Source organism: Pezoporus occidentalis, unplaced genomic scaffold (genome assembly GCF_034315485.1).
Source record: "Pezoporus occidentalis ecotype Australia unplaced genomic scaffold, CSIRO_AGI_Poc_V1 ctg24, whole genome shotgun sequence".
NCBI classification, from domain to species: domain Eukaryota; kingdom Metazoa; phylum Chordata; class Aves; order Psittaciformes; family Psittacidae; genus Pezoporus; species Pezoporus occidentalis.
In genome coordinates, this window is record NW_026914285.1 from 5063358 (window position 1) to 5082119 (window position 18762).

Consider the following 18762-nt stretch of genomic DNA (forward strand, 5'->3'; position numbering starts at 1 on the left):
ATATACTTTCTTTGAAAAACAAAACAAACTGTTCTAAACTTTTCAGTTAAAGAAGATGACAAATGTTTTGGAGCATGGTAGAACTCATTCAAGTTGGAGGCAGAGAGAAGGGTCAAGACAGCACCACTTGTATTCAGTAATGTTCCTAATCATCATGGCCAGTGGCACTGGAATTACTATTCAGACTGTATGCTCATTAGCACTTGGCAGCTTGCTAGTTCATTAGAACTGGCAATAGAAACAAGTGATTTGTATTAATAAACTGCGGAAAAAACACATCTTCACAATTGCTTGATGTTTTTCAGCTTCCCAAAAAAGCTCAGCTGAACAACTTGTGTCTACTATTTTCAGTGCTTTATTCAAGTGCCTATAAATCAATCCCCATGAACTAGAGGATGTTAGAATAAATACATTGTCAGTGTTCTTACAGTGGTGTTCTGCTTCCTGGTCTGTAAGGAAATGTGGTAGAGAGACTACATGGCTTTTCTAATCCAGTATGAAAAGTCAGTGACAGAACCAAGATCTGAATCTAAATGATCCTAGGCTCTTCCTTCAAGTGCAGTCGTGAATGACAGCCTGAATGCAGATCTTGAAATATTAAGTAGAGTGGGTTTGTGAACAGGTTCTGTTGAGAAAGTTAAGACAAAGCTGGCATATCTTGCCATCACACTCTGGTCACATGCATTAATGCAAAAATCTGCTTCAAGAACTATGGCTCTGCTCTGGTTCAAAATGTGAGAGATTGTGTAACCCCATATGAAAGCTATAAACATGTTCCCCCTAGTAATACACTAAATGCACATATACATGCATATATATATAAATATTTTTACATGCATACATACATATGCACAGACACATAAATACACGTATGTGTATAAATAGGCAATGAGCCTGAGTTCTGATAAACAAGCACACAAAAGTCCACAGCCATTTGGAAGTTTAGTGAAGCTGGGGGAAGGAAGCTAAAGTGCGGTGCAGAATTCATACGTATCACTCATGTTGTAAATGAAGAGTGGTTGGATGCTGCAGAAGGAGGACAAGGGACACAGCCTAATGGTATCCTCTTAACATTGCTGCTGTTCTGTTAGCTAGATGGTGGGTAATCCCAAGCCTTACTGCTCACTTCCAAGCCTCACAAGATGTTACAGCAGAAAAGTGAGTAGTGAGAAGTCTCGTTTGTAGCAGACAGCAGGAAACACCAGGGCTGTTTGTTCTGGTTCTTGGTAGTCTGGCCTCTGGCTACAAGAGCAGCACAAAATGCTCGTTGTGGATCCAGTGCTTTTGGCTAAGGTTAAGAGGCAGTGTCCATAGAAGGCACTGGATTCAGAGGAGGAAACTGCAGGTGTCAGAGACTCCCCTCATGCTCTTCTGTGGTAGCACTGTGTTCTGGCCCTTATGTGAAGCAGCCACAGGCTTCCTCCTCAGATCGTGAGACCTGACATAGTTAACAATCTTCAAGTCCTGGGCTAGAGACAGAGAAGAACCACAGGGATTCAAAAGTCAGTGCCAAGGACTAGTAAGTGAAAGATTAAAGCTCACCCTTCTGAGAAATGCCCCACAGACATCTCACAATTACTTCTTTTCATAAGAAGGATTTACTGGAATAAAGGAGCTGTTAAAACAAATAAATACTGTTAACAACAACATGTCTGTCAAGTTACAAAGGCACCTTCTTTTTCTTTCCATACACTTGGTCCTTTCAAGGTCCTGCTCCCTCTGACAGAGATCAAGGCTCAGAGGCTTTTGTTTAAGGAATAATTTTTGAAGAAGAAAATATTTTCAAGAGATTTCATGGTCAGCTACGGTAAGAGTTCAGGTGATCTGTTTTCAAGCAATGGCCCACTTTTCATGGTATGCCTTAGCTTTGGGGGTGGAAGGTTTTCAATCAATTAGCATCTTTTTAGGGTTTTTCTTTTGAATTGGGAGGCAGCTCGCATGCAATGTCACTCTTGCCAGCAGCACAGCAGCTGTTAATTGTATTCCACAGAGTTTGTCATGTGGTGACACAAGATAGGGAACTGAAAAGCAAAGGGCTGGAACAGCACAGGCATATAATCATAACGGGGGCCTGTTATAATCAAGCCATATACATTCTGTTTTGGAACTGGAAGAACTATCTTTTCAGAGTGATGAAAGACTTGGTAAATTGGACTGTAGGAGTTAAGAGATTACTAACTTAATCAGAAGAGAAGGCCTCTCCATGTACATTTACATTTAATTGCATCTATCCAGAATTATCCTGTTGTAATGGATCACACAATAGATTACCCAATACACAATTAGTAAGTGTTTTTATAGAGGGTAGGAAAAAAGTGAGCTCTTCTCTACTGTATTAATCCATGTGCACTGGATGCAGTAGGGGTAATATTTTATCAAGTACTTCTGCCCTCACCCATAGGGACATTCTCTCTCAAGCTCCTACTTAGACATGAGAATGGGTCAGGTTGTGAAAACTGTTGCAGCACGGGACATGGCCCTTACCATGTCATGAAAGCAACACTCTGTGGCAGACTTACCTATGGTCCCATGAAGGTGGGCAATGGAGGAAGAAGGGACATAGGGGAACTCTACATCCATGCGTGGATGCTGAGTAGCTAAAACTCTGTTCTGTTGGAAAATTGTATCTCTACAGCTTTCCAGCACCTAGCTTGTCTATGTGTCAAATTTGATAGGTATGGATTTTTACGAAGAACACTCCAATGCAATCATGCAGTTCACTTACAGGATAGCTACCTAGCCTCTCCTACCATCTTGTAGCAATTCCCATGAAAAACAGTGGCATTATGTCAGTATGGACAGCTGTTACTAAGCTTAGTCCTCCAAACACCTTACACAACAGATTACTTCAAAAGAAGCCACCTCATTATGCACCCATGCTCCCATTCTGCTCCTGGTATCCCCTTCTCTTGTTCTGGCTTGGGAACTGGTGGCATTGCCTGGTGAAGAGGACTGGGAAACTGCTCTGGGATAACCATTGCTTCCTTTTTTATTTTTTGTAATAGATTTTTCTGGTTGGGTGATTTTCGGAGAGCAGAATTAGGCCAAATTGCTGTGCAAGGCACGACATATGTACTCAGTATATCTTTTCCATTTTTTTTGTTCTATCTGGAGTCCCTTTCTGTCTAAGATACCAGCCTTCTACGTTGTATTCATTATTTCTCTTTCTGTCAGGCATTCCTGTGATAAAGCATGAGTTTAGAATTCCATTCACCTGTTCACAGTGATCAGGGTTTATTATTATAACTGGTTGATGACCAATGAGGATCACTTCAGGGAAATCAGCTGGAAAACTGAAGCTATGAGAGGTCATTTTTAATCAATTTCTCTCCTGAAAGAGAGAAGGTCTCTTACTTCTGCTTGTTTGCCCAGTCAGGAATGCAACCCTGATTAAAAAACAAAAAAGGAGCAAAGAATACAAATAACCTCAAAGATGTTTCACAGCCTGTGCATAAGCTTACATTTCATTTGTTACAATAAAGTGATTATCAATGAAAAGCAGGATTTGCAGTTATCCCACAATGACTGATATTTTCTCTATTCAGAACAGAAAATATTTCTACCTACAAAATTGTTGATGTCATAATTATAACCACTATTTTACACCAGCTGGCCACATGCAGCTTTACTAAAATGTTAAAAAGAAGTTGGCACATATAATACATATGCGTTCATTAACATATCTCTCAAAGAAATACCATTTTGGCTTCCTAAAGACAAGACTGTTGGTCAATATTATGTGTGTCCATATGACAAGCAGTCAAGGAGTGACCTCTTCAGGAAACGGTGATATTCTAACTTCTGTTTGACAGAGGTGTGATGGCACCTGGAATAATATAAAAAAAGAAAAAGAAAATACTTATAAAAAAACCCAGTGTTCTTGAGGATTAGGTAAATCCTGTGTTAGCATTCAGATTAAAACCCCCCACTAAATTCATGGTAGATATTTGAAACATGCCATTTATGTCTGGAATTTGTGACTGAAGCCTTTGCTGTTGTAAACTGCAGTAGACCCACTGAAATCTGAGCAGTTACACCAAGACTGCAGCAAATAAGGACCTGGCTCATTATGTTTATTCACAAAGCTTGTAGAAGGTGCAAACTGTAGGAAAACATAAATGCATACTCGTAACTGTGAAGGTATTAAACCACAGGATCAAATCCCAATTACTCTTTGGAAGCTACAATAGGAAACAGAATCCTAGGAACAGAGGGCTGAAAACAAAAAATGAGAGTACATTCAGAAGTGGCAAGGATTTCCTTTGTAAGCTCCCTAACCTTTGTATTCCTTGTTTTTCAAACCATAAATTAAATTGGACAATAACAGCTATCCACAGCTACCTACAATAACAACTGTATGACAGCTACCTTAATTGTTTCGTGAGATACGTTGAAACCCACCAACAGAATCTGCAATAGAACATAAGTTACATCATATGGTTCAAATTCTACAGGTGTAATAAATCAATAAGTAATAAATTGAAATGTTTAATGCTTTTTGTATTGTCAGCATGACAGTAGCAGAAAGAAGGACTTTTTTGATAACTCAAAGATTGCTGGTGAACTTCTGCGACAGTAAGAAACATCGTAACCAAAATTTAGAGAAGAAAAATCTTGGTCATTTGGCAACAGAGAATGTAAAAACAAGGCTTTAAAAACTTTTCATATTGTTTATTTCATTATCATACCAGGATAAAAGAAGTCTTTACTAATATGTTCCGCAAGTGAATGCATAGTCCATGGTAGCATCCACCTCTGAAGACCAGAATGTAGCTGAATATATCCAAGGCTGTATGTTATTTGGAAGAAGAAAGAGAACCAGCATCATCCACATATTCCAGAACAGAGGTAATTTTACAGATTTTAATAGGCTTGGATTTTAAAGATCTGTTTCCTACAAGAGCTGGTTTTGAGCCCAAGGATTCCTGCTCAGTATCTTCTTCAAATTCTATGACAAAGACCACCCCTCCCCACCCCCCCCACCCCCAGTTTCAAAAATACTCTTTGCCTAAATTCTGTGTCCACAGAATTCCACAAAAACCTTTTTAAAATCTCTGTAAAAGTGCAGTTGATTATGCTGGCAGAGGAGAGTATAAGATATCTACAATAGTATTTAAATGGTTTGTCAAAAATATCCACTTTTCTTCCTTCTGACAGTAAATAACTTGTGTAAGTGCTGTAAGCCATTTACAGGTATCTAGGATATGAGGAATGTGGGCATTTATCAATTTGGGCATATTCTTCTTCTGTGCAAAACTAAAAAGATGAAAAACCTAATTTTTACTATTTCTAGAATGGTCTCATTACTTTGGCTAGCATAGGACTACCTGTTTGGTAAAGTTAAGCTTGTGTTTAAAAGCATTGCTGGATCAACACGGAAAAAGTGGTAACTTTTACCAGATCATTTACTTTTGCAGATCAGTGTTCATGGAGTAATCCGTTAAAAGTGGTGGTCCTGCATATTTTATTGAAAACTGCAGTATTAAAGTGTCATTTTAAGGCATTTTTAATTGCATACATAATGTATTAAAGTATAATAAAAACATGTGTCCTGGGTTCAGCAGTAGCAGTCATTTTTCCCCTTCTTGGTAGCTGGTGCAGTGCAGTGTTTTGACTTTCAGCTCGGGAACAGAGCTGATAACAAGCGATGTTTTGGTTTGGCCAAGGACTTTGTGAGCCTCATGCTCTGCCAGGGAGGAGGGGGAGCCAGGAGGAAGCAGAGACAGGACACCTGACCCAAACTGACCAAAGAGGTATTCCATACCACAGCACGTCATGCCCAGGATGTAACTGGGAGTTAGTCGGAAGGGCTGGGAGACTGCAGGGTTGGAGGAGGTATCGGTCAGAGCTTGGTCGGGCTGGGGGGGGTGAGTTATCGGTCGGCTGGTGGTGAGATGATGTATTCTCTTCCCTTGTTATTTCCTTTATCATTATTATCATTGGTGGTAGCAGTAGTGATTTGTGTTATACCTTAGTTACTAAACTGTTCTTATCTCAACCCGTGGGAGTTGCATTCTTTTCGATTCTCCTCTCCGTCCCTCCGAGAGCAGGGGGAGGGCAAGAAAAGGGGGGGGAAGTGAGCGAACGAGTTACCTGACTGGGTTTAAACCACGACAACATGTTAGAAGTCTCTAGAAATTATTTAAAAGAGATCACTCTTCAGTGTTGATGTTTTCAAACTGAGAACCTTCTCATACCCATCCTTAATTTTGATTCACTTCAAAGGAAGAAAACGTGTAAGTATTTGCTAAACAAGGATGAGTTTAATTCATAAAAGCTCCCATGAAATAGTCCTGCTACCATTAGCTTTATTGCATGTTTATCCTGTCATTAGTCAGGACAGCAGTACCATATATGTCATTCTCATGTTAAGGCAAATTATTTTTGTGGTGGCAGATTTTTATAAATCTCAAATGCTGATATATGCTTCACGATACGGATTTGGGAGGCTTGGAGAAGCCCCACAACAGGCAGCAACAGGCAGAAGGTAAGTGAGGCACTCTAGATGCAGTTTTTTTGTATGACTAAGACTTCCCTGACGTGTTGGATAACATATATTCCTTCATGCATGCCTCACTAACAACTCAAAATATATTTTCAGTTGAATAAATGAAACGTTATTACATACACAGATGAACAAGAGTACTGTCTGTAGAAAGTTTAATGGATTTGAATGACTGTCTCTTAAATGGTAAATAAAATTTGAATAAAAGGTGCAATTGCCTATTTACCAGATAGACTAGAGCAACTTCTGTATTGTCATTCTGGTCTGCTGAGTACATAATATGCTTTAAAAAAGCTTAATTACATACTTAGCTGATAGACTAATAGCTCCAGTGGGAGCAATTCTGCTCTATTAAGTATGAATAAATATGTATTTACCCAAGATGGAGCCTTCCTAGTCTCCTGAATGAAATGTACAGAATTGTTGGGCTCTACCCAGACATGAAAGAATAATAATTAACAGAAACCCAAAACCAGAAAAAGGGCAAAATAAGGTATTCATACCTACTAGAACAGCTGTGTAAAAACAAACACACAAAAAAGGTTTCACAGACAACAAAGCAGTAAAGCAACACTTTTCCAGTCTCTTCCCAGATACTGTCTCAGCTATAAATACCTGCAGGTGAGAAGGAAACTTCTAAAATGCCAACAGCCATATAATAATTTCCCTCCTTGCAGGACAAATTGTGCTACAGAGAATACAGGGGCGTGCCAGCTGGGAGATATTTGTGTTCTGTGGGGCTTGACAGACATCAAGAGAGACCTTGGGGAGAGAGTCCTTCCAGGTGCTCTGAGGGGCTGCATAAGCAGCTCCATACCAGCCTGTTCAGCACACATGAACAGGTGCACCCAGTTCTCTTTGGATGTGCTTGAGAAATGTCCGGCATCCCTGTGCATCCCAGAACAGGTAGGTGCTGTAAGTCTAATTCTTGCTCTAATGCTGCTCTAAGCAGAGCTAACTGCAAAGTCAGAGTAGGTTGGTCAGTCTTTGTACAGTCACAGTTTCAAATATTTCCAAGGACAGATGTTCTGAAAATTCACTGGGCAACTGAAGCCAGTGGTTAAACACCATAATTGTGATCTTTCTACCTTACAGTCAGAATTTCCCTCATTGTCACTTGCCTCCTGTCCTTTTGAACATTGCCTCCTGTCCTTTTGCTGCTCACCTCCAAGCATTCTGAGTCTGTCTTTTCTAGAAACCCCAGAAGACAGCTGAAAGAGGCAATTAGTCCCCTGGCCACCCAGAAGCCATCTCTTCTCCAGTATGAACAAACTCCTCAGCCTCTACTTGCACATCACGTGCACCAGCCCCTTAGTGTCCTAGTGATCTGTCCGAAGACTTGCTCCAGTGTGTTAGTCTTTCTCTTGCCAGTACTCCAGCTGAGGTTGAGAAGAGCTGCATATAGAAGCATCACTTCCTCTGACCTGCTGGTTACACTCTAACTCTACCCAGTATTTGTGGTGGGCTTGCATTGCTGCAAGGGTGCACTGCTGCTCGTGTTCAACCTGTCAGCCACCAGCACCCCCAGCTCCTTCTCTATAAAGCTGCCTCCTGACCGGCCAGGTCCCAGCCTGTACTGCTTCAACAGTATTGTTCAATACGAGGTGAAAAACTGCATTTGTCTTTGCTGAACTTGAGGAGGATTTTTCCAGCCCATTTCTCTAGCTGCTTGGGTCTCTCTGTGCACGGGTATATCCTCTGCCTTGTCAACCACTTACCCTTGGTTTGGAATTATCCATGAAGCTGAATCCTGTCACATCACTCAGGCCACAGGTGGAAATGTCGAACACCTGGGCTCAGAACTCAGCTGTGAGGAATGCTGTCATTAATCAACTGCTAGCTAGATTTTGAATCACTATTGTTGTTTGAGACCAATGCTCTTGTCAGCTCTTCACCCATTTTACAGTCCACTCATCCAGTTCACACTCTTCAAATTGACTACAAGGATCAGAGATAAATGGTTTGGTTTTTTTTTACTTTATCACTTTTAGTCCATACCATGACTTCATACAGATGCTGAATGGAAAAAGAGAGAAAGAAATGATCCTTGTAGCAATCCAGAAATGCAATTTCAGACTGCAGCTTGCCATCCTCCCTATGCATTCAGTACATTTCTCTATTTAAGTGTTCACCCTTGACCATATGTCATTTTTCGGACGAAAAACTACAGTACTGCATGACCAAGAGTGTGAGTTCCTGCACAGAAACTCAGAATGATGAAAATGGCCCTCAGTCATCATGCATACCTTAAGATTCTAAATCCCTCTTCTGGTCCAAATCTGTATTGCGCCATGTCTAAGAGACACAATACAGGGAGTATATTTGCAGCTGGCTTTTAACTATATTTTTCCTAAGAGCTTGTTATGGAATGGCAAGTACAACACTGAAAGTAGCTTCAGTGGATGAAGCACACATATTCAGGATGTTACTTTTCAGTTGCCCCCAAGTGATGTTTTGCAATCATTGGTTTTTCTCTTCCTCTATCTCATTCTGCTTGGGGTATTCACGGTCAGCTCCTGTAGCTGAGGCGTCAGGTTCCTCCATTCACCTGTCCAGCTCATGGCAAGGCTTCACAAACTTTGCAGGCAGTCGCTATGGACCTGTAGGCAGGAGGGCACAAATATCCCCCCTCCCCCAGGTTATCAGTTCTTGAGAAGTAGACTGCATCATTGCTCCTTCTTTTTTTTTTTTTTTTTTCCCCACCCTGCAAACGCCGGCCTGCTTGGTGGCAGCTACAGCTGCCTGCCTGCTTCAGCAGCAACCATAAATACCTGCCGGCAGCTGCACTTTTGCATTAACCCTTTCATGCCTGAAATGTTAAACTGCTACCTGTTAAAAACTTTTACATGAACCCAACAATAAAAAAAATACAAAAACCACCAACTGCCCTCAACACACACACGTGTGGGATCCCACAAGCACACTTCACACAAGTACAATATTTGAAACACAAAAAAAACAATTATTACTCCCACTACATAGTCCCAGGTACAGAACGTGGCACAAGGACCCTGTGGAGACTAACAGAAAAACAGCTCCGAGAAGCATCATTGCAGTGCGAGGTGGCAGGCTCAACCTTAGCGGGCGTCCCCACAGAGGCTCTGCCTCCCCCACATCGCATGAGGCTTGGGCTTTTATACTGACCAAAATGCACGCTCATTCCGACACAGGTGGCCAGCCTGTGCTGGAAGAAGTGGCCAGCAATATCTATAAAGGTCTCCAAAGGTTGATAGAAACATGGACATACTTGTATTTACAATACAGAAGCTACCGCCGCCCTTTCCAATTTCATCTCTTTCAAAGTCTCAAACACTGATCTCCAAAGTGTAGAGTGTTTCTGTGCACCTTTGGTCCATTTACTAACCTCGCGATCACAAGACCACTTTAACAGCCTCTGTAAGGCGGCACTATCATATTGCAGTCCTCTCTTAGAGAATGTGTTGGAGGAGCTTCACCACTGCCTGTTCCTCTTTAGCAGTTTTATTCCCTTCAATGGTAGCGTCCCACAAAGAGTCCCCAACTTCCCTTCATTCAGTAATACTGAACATTAGCTGTGGGTCCTTAAGATGTCCTTTCTCCTTCGCCCACCGACATAGCTCTCTGAGCTTTTTCATACTCACACTAGCCTCTCGCTTAGCAAGTAATTGTTCTAAAAGTGTGAGTGCCGCCTCCCGATCCATAGCGGATTTTAGGGTGTGGTCTTACCCGTGCAGGCATGGGTGCACAGTCCACAACAGCTGTCTCTTCTAGCCGAGCTTCACCGCTTTTGCTAGTAGATGCTCCTGCACCATCGTCTCCTCCGCTTCTTCCGTCTGTGTCTTTGCAACAACGGCCGGACACAGTTTGAAGAAGTCCGAGACCAACCTCGAGTCCCTGTTCGGGCACCAAATGTCAGAGAGAGCGACCAGAATCAAGAGAACCACTCAATATGCTTCTTGTTCGTTTTATACAAATCCTTAACCCCTTATATACTATTTCTTACATGCACTTACAGTGATTTGGCATATTATGATTGGATACATGTTCTGAAGACCCTTAGTGACTAACATATAATTGGTTAAACACAGGTGTGAGAACTCGACCTCAAACGCTTGCCAACAGTCCACAGTTCTCATTAACTCGGTGAATTCCAGCCTCTTATCTTGCTTGCTTAAGCTTCTTCGGGCCTCTCATGGCCTTGCTGTATCTTTCAGGATTATTCAGAGTTTATGTACCAATTATGCATTCTCCTGTGAGAACACTGTCTCCACAGCTTTGAGCCTGTTGCTTTTATGATTCATTTGATGAACCCTTTGTCCTTATCCTGGGAAGCAGTGAATAGTCATCCTTTATTTACCTCTGCATTATTAGGAGTTTGTAGATATCATAAAGGTAATTTATCTTCCAGGCTGAAGGGTTCTAGTCTGCTTAATTTTTTCTCATATGGAAGCTCCACACCTTAACCATCTGTGTTACATTTTGTGCACCTTTGTTACCATTTGTGCACCTTTTCTAATAGTATGGTACTCCCTTTAGATGGGGGTGTGTGTGAAGGTTATGCATCCTACTGAGGATGCAGTTACCATCTAGATCTATACAGCAGCCTAGTGATGTTTGTTCTTTTGTTATCTGTTCTGTTTGCTTTTTTGACCACTGCCAAGCTTTGAGCTGACATTTTCACAAAACCATTTACTGTAATTCTAAGTTCTCTTTTCTGAATGGTAATTGCTAGTTCACAGCCCATCATTCTATAAGCAAAGTGGGGGTTGTTTTTCTTCTTGTGAATCACCTCACGAACAGTGAAATTCATATGCTGTTTTGTTCACCCATCATTCTTCTAAAAACCTCCTGCAGCCTGTCACAGTCTTTCTTTTCTTTTGACCACTGCCCTGAAAAATTTAGTATCATCTGCAAATTTACATGCACTCTCATTTGTAGATCATTTAGAGATGTTAGATGGTATAGGTCCTAGCATCAATTTCTGCAACCCCTCTCCTTTTGCAAAGATGCCATTTGTTCCTACCTTTTGCTTCATGCCTTTTAGTAAAGTACTAATCCATGTGAGGACTTTCTCCTTTTAGTCTGGAGCAACTGAGCCTCTTGAAGAGATTTCTGCTTGGAGAGGAGGAGGAAATGTTGCTGAAAGCCTTCAGGAGGTGAAGTAGACCATAAGCCTGCAATGCCTGTATGTGTGCTTAGTCCACTCAACCCACTTCAGAGGATTAATGCGTATTTGTGAGACATGACCTGCCTTTACAGAAACATAATGTGAAATAATGTGATATTTGCCAATGTCATATTTGTCTGTGAATTTATGAATTTGTTTTTATAGTGCAGGTTCTGTCAGGATGCCTTACACTGATATCAGGCCTACAGGTCTTAATTTTCCAGTGTAAAAGGAAAAAACAAGAAAAATGATGCTGCTAAAAGTTGCTGGGGAAAGGAAGTGTCAATGTTTTGTTTTCTGCTCTGCCTCATCTCTGGTGAATTCTCTATCCCAGTAGATATACTCCCTGTTATAGTGTATAATAGGGTGCTGCAATAGCTATTCTCCCTTTACAATGATAATCTGAGGTGCAGTTAATGAGAATGACAAGGCTCCTCATGCAAGGACATGGCTGACCTTGGAGTCCTCATGCAGATCCTAAACAGCATTGTCTTGAATTAAAGTTTTGCATGTGCAAAGACTGATTTAAAAAAAAACCACCATTAAAGACCTCAGATTTGGTCTGGTTATTTATGGACATGGCCATGTGTTGATGTTTACTGAAGCCCACCTTAATATGTCTTTTCCCCTGTCCTTCAGTATTTTAAAAAGGTAAATAGTAGTTTCATAGGATACTTGGATCTTTATGTGTGCCATATGACAATAAGGTTGCCATGGAGACTTCTCATCCTCTGTACTGGTGTAATTAACATAGAATAATTCAGCTCCTTTTATCTGCATGAAAGTTACAAGACAGTCTTCCTTTTTGTTGACTTTTTTTCCTAGTGAATATGGATATTTTGTGTCACAGAGCAAAGCAGGTAAATCTGCAGCCTCCTGACCTCAGAAATAATGCAGAAAATACACAAATACAATGTTTGCTGCTGCAAGCAGAGACTGTGATTACAGCCTGTGTGAAAAATGCATCAGTAACAACACAATAGCAGCTACTTGCAGTAGGATGCATACAGAACAGGAGGAAAGCTGGAAATGTGATGAATCACAAAATGGCAGCTACCCTCTGATACTCCTCTTCCTTGAGTACCAGTAATAATTTGTCACATATGAGATGGAAATATCTCTTTAATTAATTCATTGAGAGCTTAGTAGTCACCCAACCTACAAAAATATGACCTAGAAATTTTCCTTTACCTGACACTGCAGAAGTAAATGTGGTGTTGTTTGGAGAATATCACCAAAAGCAATAAGTTGCATTGAAAATGTAATGCTTTGAAAAAAAAGAAGGAATCTGCGTATTTAAGAGCTGTTGGATGAAGAAAGGGATGTTGGCTTTAAGTGAGAGGAAAGATTCTCCTGCAATTCTGTATAATTTTTTATTTACATTTGGGATGATCTCCAAGGCTGGACTAAAGTTGGGCTGCCTTTATATATTAAGACCTTTTTGTCCTTTCCTTCCATCCTGTCTATCATTAGGGATTTGGATCTTGACTGGGATGGATGATTCTTTTCACTGCAGAACTACCAAAACCATGACTGCATGAAAGACAAGAAAATGACTTATTACAACGGAATAGGGTTTCAACACAACTGTTTAAAAGTATTAGTTTGCTTTTGTTAGCACCTATTTAACTTCAGCACCTCATATTCTGCATAAATCAGCAAGATTCTGTTAAAATTTCTACACCGCCAGAGTTTCCCTTCAGAATTTGAAATAAACAACCATTAGACTGTCTCCCGACAGAAAAAAAAACCAATGTGTTACTTATGGTTTTATATATTTCAGAGTATGCTGTCAGTAGAAAGTAATAAATATGTTCGCAAGTCATGTTAATTAACTCAGATCAATTGCTGAAAGACAGTCTCTCATGCTGAACTTACTTGATGGTCTTTTTTCCCTCATGGAGACATAAACTAAGTTACAAATCAGGCAGAATTTAAGGACAACTGTAAAAAGCATAGAAAACATCACCTTTCAAACTCTTTGATATTCCATCTGATATTCAGTAGAGTTTCTAGCAGTCACAAAATTTCTTTTTTTCACCTGTATACTTCCATCCTCTCTGCTAATTTTGAAGTGGAAATGCAGGAGAAATAGCTAATGATAAAAGCCATGCAACTTGGTCCTTGTGACTATTTTTGTGAGACTAATTGAGGTAAGCAGACCTCAGCTTTCCCTTCATCACGTGCACTGTTTTTACACCTACCAATGAAATTGTCAAGTAGACTTAAAGTGAAACAGACTCCAGGAGCAGCAATCTCTCCTAGCATACAGGTAAGAGAGGCCAGACCAAGCAGCAGCGCTGCAGCTGGGCAGAGTACAACCAATGGCTATCAATAAAACCAGACTTTCAGAGAACATATCACTTCTGCCCCCTGCAATAGTTGTCCCTTAATCAGAAGCCCAGGGACTGGACTGGAAAACAGAGGATGCGATCTCAATTTCTGTCTCCCTCACAAGCTTCTTGGGGACCATGTACTCAAAGGGTTTTAAAGGACCTGATGTACAGTGAACAGGGGTGCCCAAAGACTTTGAAGACACTGGGCTGGAGTTCCCTGTCCATCAGCAAGTCTCTTCTCATCTTTCTCCTTTCAGTCTCTTGTTCATCCTGTCTTTTAAGACCGAAAGAGTAATCCTTTATTCGTACCATACAGAACATCTTATTTAACTGAAAACTTGCACTCATGTAATATGGATAAATAAGTGGATGAGATGTACCCACAGGGGATGCGGCTGGCACACTGCTCTTTGTCCTCATAATATGAGCCAAGTGGGCCCAAAGAGTGCCGCATGCCATCTGAGTAGGACCTTACATTGGTTTCATCAATGGAAAGGGAAGAGCATAGAAAGGCTGGAAATAAGCCTTCCTAGGAGTTGGGAGCTATCAGACCTCTCCACACAGGACTGTATTAGGTGTGTTGGGCCCTAATATAGCTACATTCTCCATGGGAATATATGGTATTAAGCAGGAGAAAGACACACAGAGAGGGAAAGAGGCAGTGTCTCTGCATGCATGATTGTGCCTCTGTGACTAGAATGTTATCCAGGTAACAACACACATAGAGCTTGTGTCTGCCTTTGATGTTCTTTTGGTGTAGCCATTAAGCAACTTAAACCGCCAGATTCCAATTTCTGGAGCCTGTCCACAGCTTGCTGCAAAACTTCTGTTATAGAAAATGTATGCACCTGTATTTTCATTTCACCTTTAGGTTAACTTCTAAGGGTCCTTCTGTCTTAATTTTAAGAATTCAATTGAAAGTAATTACAAAATGATCTGGTGAACAAGCAGAGCCAGCCATGGAATGCCTGACATCTCTAGTGAATTACAATGACCCATATGGAATAAGAAATAGGACCGATTTTCCTATCTGAGGGTATTTTACTGACAAGAGTTTTAAGATTTTGTTTTCACTTACAGAAAAATGTTGTCAATAGAAGCAGATCTTCCTGACATATGTGTAGACAGAAAGGTTATTAACAGCATTTGTTGTCCAAACATTGCAGGTGGTGAGCTCAATTTGAGGCACAGGGATTATTATGTGGTATAATTTGTTCTGTGCTATTTCTGGTTCACAGAAGTTGAAAGGAAAGGAGACACAAGAGTTTGTGCCTACCATTGCTCCTTGGAAAGCATATTACTGTGTCAGTATGCAAAGTAGCCTGTTGGCAATTATACTGCAAATGGCCAGGTAATACTAATGCACTTTAAAAGGAAGCCCATGTCAGCAGCCAAATTTTATTTAGTGAGCAAGAAACCAGAACTGCCATGCTGGCTGCTGCGAGATGTCAGTATCAGATGGGAATGCAGAAAGACCATGGTTTGCCTGAAGCACTGTTTTGTTCCCTATATGGTTTATGTTATGTGTGTGACACCTAACTCCACTCTGCTATCGGTCTGATCCTGAGTGAGTTCTCCTGCCTGATTCCTTATGCTGGCACACACTTCTTTTAGAAAGTTGGGAATATTGCTAGCCATTGCAGTGAAAAATACCTGCCTTTGTGTGCTGTTAGCATTTGTCGGTTCTGCCCTTGAGAATATGGGTGTCCCAGCAAGGGTGGGCTTGCCCTGATGGGGCCTGTGGGATGGGACCTGGCTAGAGAAGGAGGGCACCACACTTCCCTGATGGCCTCACATTCCCCTTCTTCCCCATGCAGGAATTGACTGAGGTATTTAAATTACCCATTGCTTTTTCTTTTAAAAATCTTAATAAACTACAAGATATTTGGCTCTCTGACTGCAAAGCCTGGCTTTCTTATTTCTAATCAGGAAGGAGTACCTTAGATTTGCAGTCATCATTGATGCCAACACTGAGCATTAAAGCAAAACCCCCAAATCGAGTGTATCATCTGCTCCTCTTTACCCCCATTGATACAGTCAAAGATTGCATTGGCTACATCAGTCCTGTGATTGCATGTGTGGTTCTGCTGACCGTCTGCTACCATGGGTTCTTACTCCAGTGTGACGTCCCAGATGTGTGGCTACACCATGCTGTATTGAGAGTAAGATGGCTTGCTAGCTTGCCTCCCACTTACCTGGATGACTCTGAATCAGTGACTTCATCCTTTCTGCTATTGGATGATGTCCTACCACTTGTGTTCATGCTAACTTTGTTAGCAATGCTTTTATAGAGTGTTACAGAACACAACTCAAATGTTAAATAGCACAAAACCAAAGCCAGACATAGAAAAGTCTTCAGAGAGAGCCAGCAACCCCACGGCCTGTCATTTTTGACAATTATATTTTGAGATAATGTCACTTAAGCCAGTTTAGATCCCTTTAGTGAGTACCAAGTTGATTTTGAATTATTCTAATTTCTTGACAAAAATACAGAATAGTGTCCACTCAGACAAACTGCATAAGCCAAAATGCATTACCTCCATATGTTCCATTTATTACCAATATTTACAATGACCTAAAATTATTTTTTTTTAATAAAGAGGTGTGTGTAGGCTGGTGTGCTATGTCACAGCTTCAAAGAGATATAACAGATACACCATATTTTTCTGGTATGGGTTAAAAACAGTGTTCTTACTGAGGAATCTGTATTTTGTCCAGTATCACCTTATGGTATATGCCTATAATAAGTTCCCAAGCACAGGATTGTTAGAAAGATCTAGGATATTTTGATTTTGCTTTTCAGAAAGTATAATCCCAATTCTGCTATCTTCAGTCACATTCAGATGTTTATTCATCAAGCATTTGCTTAAATTCATGGGGAATTCACAGATTAAGAGCACATTCAATGCAAGAAAAAGTAACAGGATCTAGTTCTAAACAGCAGAAGTATATGAATGCATATGGTGCTTGAACTATTCTTTTGAAAGTATGTGACAGTAATAACCTGTTACCTTCCCAACAAGTAGAAGTGACCTGTATTATCACAGTTGTAACGTGTTATCCTTCTCGACGGGTCAATCCTCAAGAAACCTTCAAGCTTCTGATTTTTTCTGCCCCTGCCCCCACCCCCAGCTGAGGAACACTTCTGAAATGATCTGCTGAAGCTTATACAACATGTGCTTTAAAATCAGTAAGAGTGTGAATTTCCCAGTGCTGCCTGATTTCTTTTACATCATCAAAATATTTTCAAAAGACAGGAGTAAAGCACTCACCGTGGCAGAAACAACTATTATGAGAAAAATTATAGTGATAAAATCAGTTTCTAGTACTAACAATGCTGTCAGGCAGACAAAAATGCAATATGAATCTTAGGTTTTCCCAAAGCTATGCATTGCATTTTATGGTTCTAAAATGAGGAACTTCCACAATGAAAAATGAGATGAGTTCACTTCTGATGTTCGCTCTTCTTACCATGAATTTCCCCATTAACTGATGGTTTCTTTGGCAATGAGATCTTTTTATTTTCTAGGAAGTAAGTTGTCATTTTAGTAGAGTGAAACGGATTGTTCACAGAGTAGAATCATAGAATCATAGAATAGTTAGTGTTGGAAAGGACCTTAAGATCATCAAATTCTAACCCCGCTGCCATGGGCAGGGACACTTCACACTAAACCATATCACCCAAGGCCTTCTCCAACCTGGCCTTGAACACTGCCAGGGATGGAGCATTCACAACCTCCCTGGGCAGCCCATTCCAGTGCCTCACCACCCTAACAGGAAAGAATTTCGTCCTTATATCCAATCTAAACTTCCCCTGTTTAAGTTTGAACCCATTACCCCTTGTCCTATCACTACAGTCCCTAATGAAGAGTCCCTCCAGTCCCTAATGAAAAGCCCCTTTCCAGCACCCCTATAGGCCCCCTTCAGATACTGGAAGGCTGCTATGAGGTCTCCACACAGCCTTCTCTTCTCCAGGCTGAACAGCCCCAACTTTCTCAGGCTATCTTCAAACAGGAGGTGCTCCAGTCCCCTGATCATCCTCGTGGTCCTCCTCTGGACTTGTTCCAACAGTTCCATGTCCTTTTTATGTTGAGCGCACACTGCCTGCTCATGTTCATTTTCTCACCGACCAACACCCCCAAGTCCTTCTCCACAGGGCTGCTCTGAATCTCTTCTCTGCCCAACCTGTAGCTGTGCCTGGGATTGCTCCCACCCAGGTGTAGGACCTTGCACTCGGTATGGTTAAACTTCATAAGGTTGGCATCAGCCCACCTCACAAGCGTGTCAAGGTCCCTCTGGATGGCATTCCTTCCCTCCAGCGTATCAACCGAACCACACAGCTTGGTGTCATCGGCAAACTTGCTGAGGGCGCACTCAATCCCACTGTCCATGTCAGCGATGAAGATGTTAAACAAGACCGGTCCCAACACCGATCCCTGAGGGACACCACTCGTTACTGGTCTCCAGCTGGACATTGAGCCATTGACCACAACTCTTTGAGTGTGACCATCCAGCCAGTTCTTTGTCCACCAAGTGGTCCATCCATCAAATGTAAATGACTGAGAAGTGTGTTGAGAAAAGCGTCTGCCCCAACAGGGTCCTGTTCTTCATTTCTCTGCTTTGGTAAATGCTCTCACTGAAATAAACAGGATTGCTCTCATTGCAGACATCTGCAGTAATGTGTGTAATTGATGTCACTGCTTGGATCCAGTTATGCAGTCTGATGCTGAGGATGAAGGAGAGTGCCGGATCCAACTAATACCAGTTAATTCCCG

General features: G+C 41.2%; 1 long non-coding RNA gene across 1 annotated transcript in view; it reads right to left on the reverse strand.

The window, feature by feature from the left end:
- Positions 1 to 808: 808 nt before the first annotated feature.
- Positions 809 to 18762, reverse strand: part of LOC134165492 (uncharacterized) — an 81841-nt gene continuing 63887 nt past the window's right edge. The window contains exon 3 of the long non-coding RNA XR_009965561.1: positions 809 to 1469. This is a non-coding gene — a long non-coding RNA (uncharacterized LOC134165492). The remainder of the gene's footprint in view (positions 1470 to 18762) is intronic.